General features: G+C 43.9%; 1 pseudogene; it reads right to left on the bottom strand.

Moving 5' to 3' along the window:
* Window positions 1–1,423: 1,423 nt before the first annotated feature.
* Window positions 1,424–3,558, bottom strand: LOC132501343 (transmembrane and coiled-coil domains protein 1-like; annotated as a pseudogene).
* Between the last annotated feature and the right edge of the window lie 496 nt (window positions 3,559–4,054).

Raw genomic sequence — 4,054 nt, 5'->3', positions numbered from 1 at the left:
AGTTTGGTGTGGATATTTTCCTAAAAACAGAGTATCTTAAAATAACCTTATATAAAATTTATTAATGTGATACTAGCATATGTCAATGTATACTTTAAATATACAAATAGAGACAATCGACTATAAAGTCACAAATGTTCAAAATACCCACCTCAGGACCAGAGCCTGTTACTGGTGTAACAGTCTACTGGTGGATGTGGTTCTTTAGAAGACTCTCTGTATATGTATTAAAGAAACCAGGCAGAATAGTCTGTGTTTTGGTAGAATTCCAAGGAAAAGACAATAATGCAGCTACTCTGCATCTCAGTCATGCTCAGGCAGGAAATAGGTGAGCCTTGCCCTGCAAGAGGATGGAACTCCTTGGAGTAGGTGGCAGGAGGTGCGGAGAGGCCATATGGAAGGTCCAGTGGTAGAAGTGAACTGCCCTGGTCTTAGAGAGACAAGATGGTTGTGCGGCCAGACCCTGTTTCTACTTTTCTGATTGACAATGGGGACAGCTGTGAGCAAAGGCTTGGCAGTGTGTTGGAGCCCCAGGTTCTAGGCAGCGGGCCTCAGTGCCACCTCTAGCCAGGAAAGCAACTAGAACTGGCCCTGAGCACCCAATAGAGGGGAGAGATGCATTCTGGTATTGGAGGCAACAGCAGGGAAGAGAGGCTTCTGGTTACAGTCTCTCAGTTTTGTGGTTTAAGCCATGACAGTCACAGAACTCAGCTACACACTCTGGTGGAACCAGGTCAGGTAACAGTGTGAAGTCCTCCAGCCTCAAGGGGGCACACCTGAGTTCTGACCCCATTAGCTGAACAAGAGCACACAGAACTGGGCTATGGATACCGAAGAGTATCCAAAGCTCCCTGACTCCCTGCACTATCCTCCTTCATCAAGGGTTTCCCTGTAACTTTCCCCCAATTTGCCAGGCTGCTGGATGAGACTGTCCAGGGTGTATCCTACACAAACTACACAGACAAGAAGGCATGCAGAGGCCGAAGCCCTGCCCACACACCTCGTGCCAAGCTGATGGCCTTCCTGTGGCCTGCGTCCACCCAGAGGAAGGGGTGCCTTTAGACAAATGAAATGTTAGCAGTGGCCCAGAGTCTGTCTACTGGTTCAACACTTGCTCCTCAAAAGTCTTCATTTATCAATTCAGCATGCCAGTTGATCATTTGCATCCAACTTTGTATTCCTCCATTCTACATTCTGTTGGGTAAAGAGGCTCCAGGACTAGGCTGGAAGGCTAACGTGCTGGGCTCAAATTTCTACCCTGCTGTTGTCTGTGTGGTGGTGTACAGCTTGCCTACCTTCTCTGGGATTCGGCTTTGCCATAATCTCTAAGAATCTCTAAGATCCCTTCAAGCTCTAAAATTACATGATTCCTTTGGGCATCAAGTTTGAGAGATTCCTACACTGTCAAATTTGCTCCAACTAGTCAGATGACCTCCTTGGGCTTTGAGATCATGGCCCCCACCCCTGAGTGGCTGCTGGGAGAAGCTGGAAAGCGGACCTTTGTTAAGCCGACCACACTCTCACTGAAGCCAGCCACCTTCACTTCCACATCCTTCAGACCCTGGTGCATGTCCCTGAAGATGTCTTGTGGTTGCCATGAGATCCCATCCCACTCCATCTCCCAAAACTTCCAGTGGTAGCACTTAAGCTTCTTTTGTAGCTGGAAGATTTGAGTAGGTTTCCAGTTCTTCAAAGACCTGCTTGATGTGGGTGGCCTGCTGCTTGTCTGCACTGCTGGCAAGTTTCAACTACTCATCAGCGTTGTCCTCTGGGATGTTTGTACAACTTGATCTGTTATGTAAACTTCAGGGTCTTCTGGTGCAGGTGAGCGATAGCAGCCTTTGTGCTCTGAGCACCTCGTATTCCATCCATGGAATCCGTTGGATGCTGCCAGCAATGCGAGTGGAAGTCTGGGCAAGGCAACTTACTTCCGACTACTCCATTCATTCTTGGTTGAAATGCAGCAACAACACAAGCTACTTCTGTCACAGTTAAGCTGCTAGAAGCATCAGTCATAGCTAGAGATTTGGGCTGGACTGACTATAACAACTGCTATCTTCTGGCCAGATTTCCTATTCCTATTGATTTGGTGACTTCCCCTTGCATCACCAAAGGTGACAGGTCTCTGGCTTACCCCACCTACTATGAAAATTCATCTCTTCCTTTATCTTGGATGGCAGTTGGATCTGCTGTAGGACTCATTCAGAGATGTGGGGTGGGTGGAGACACCATCAGTCTTAGCACATGCGTTTTTGCTTTCCAGATCCATTTCAGGCTCAGGTCTACCTGAATTTGCTGCACATCGTGTGGAGACACGGATGACCTCCTGTGCTGGTGTTGAAAGAGATGCTTCAAGCCTTGGCCAATCACATTATTGTTCTCCAAAGCATTATGGGTCATTTTAACAATGTGTGTTCTGATTCTGTCTGCTTTCTGGCCTCTGCATCTGCAAAGTAGTAAATGTGGCATTTTCTACTTTGACAATTTCTTGATGCTATTTTTCCTTTCTCTCTCTTCCCTCATTAAGGAAGGTTTGCAGCTAAGTCACCCTTCCCTGACCTGGGACACTGTACCAATGGTCCAGCCCCTCCACCCTGCCTCCCAAAACATACCTTTTGGTTCTTTACAACACGTATCTTTGATGCTGACTGTCACATGAAAGCTTTCACCTGACTCAATGAAACAACAAGTACTCTTTTGCTAATGACTTAGCTGCGTGATTGGGTGACTAGACTATACTTGGAGGCAGTAGCAGGAAAAGACAAGCTATGCTAATTGCAAAATTCTTTGGATCTGTTTTTGATTCCATGCAAGGGATGTGGTAAAGTAGCGGAAACTGAACTAAATATAGGTCCAGCTCTGGCTCTGCCACTAACAAGCTGTGTGGCCTTGAAAATGCTATTTTACCTTTCAGGTCTCAATTTCCTCACTCATTCAAAAATATCATTTGAGTATCCTTATGTGCCAGGTGCTGTGTTTATCACAGGTAAAGAGAACATGGTCCAGATCCCTTTGTTGGTGGGTAACACAAAGAAAGAAAGAAAGAAAGAAAAGTAAGAAAGATAAGAAAAGGAAGGAATGAAGAAAAAGAGGAAAAGATGGAAGAGAGGATGGGGTGCAGGGTGGAGAGATAAATTAGGAGTTTGGGACTAACATATACACACTACTATATATAAAATAGATAAACATCAAGGACCTACTGTATATCACAAGATATCCTGTACTGTATATCTTGTGATAACCTATAATGGTAAAGAATCTGAAAAAGAATAAATATTATATATATATTATATATATATATATTATTGTTGTGTACCTGAAACTAACACAACATTGTAAATTAACTATACTTCAGTTTTTTTTAAAGGTCAAAAAAGGGAGCAAGTAAATAATCACAAATTATAATATAAAACTGAGTATTTTTCAGCTTTTTCTGTATCCATAGAACTATTTACTCAAAGAAAATCTACAAAGGCAGCCCATGAGCTGACCTGGTTGATCTCCACCTCTCTCACACATGGCACTCTGCCCTTGCTCAGCCCATGCCTGCCTTCTCATTCCTTCTGGATCATGCTAAACTCTCTCCCACCTCAGGGTCTTGGCATTTGCTGCTCCTCTGCTTGTAACACTGCCCCTACATTCTCAGATGGCCTGATCCTTCGTTTCCTTCATATCTTTGCCTAAATATCACCTGAGAAAAGACATCTCTGTTAAAACTATCTAAAATAATTCGGTGTCTTCCAGTGCCCTTCCTACCTTACCCTGCCTTGTTTTGCTTTTCTTTGTTTTTCTGGGGATTTTTTACATTTAATTCTAGAAATTATATACCCATTCTTTGTCTCACAAATGTAAATTTCATGACAAGGAGTTTGTCTTATTAATTTCTAAGTTCTTAGCTACTAGTACAAGGCCTGGGGCAGAGTAGGAGCTCAATTAATACTTGTTAAAAGAACATGGGGAGAAAAAACTAATGTGGAGTTAGTTTTGTTGAAACATTAGGGAAGGAACTAAGCCTACACCATCGTTTCCCTCCCGATGTAGCCCATGAGGACAC

This window comes from Mesoplodon densirostris, chromosome 14 (assembly GCF_025265405.1).
Source record: "Mesoplodon densirostris isolate mMesDen1 chromosome 14, mMesDen1 primary haplotype, whole genome shotgun sequence".
NCBI classification, from domain to species: Eukaryota; Metazoa; Chordata; class Mammalia; order Artiodactyla; family Ziphiidae; genus Mesoplodon; species Mesoplodon densirostris.
This window is presented reverse-complemented; position numbering and strand designations above follow the sequence as displayed.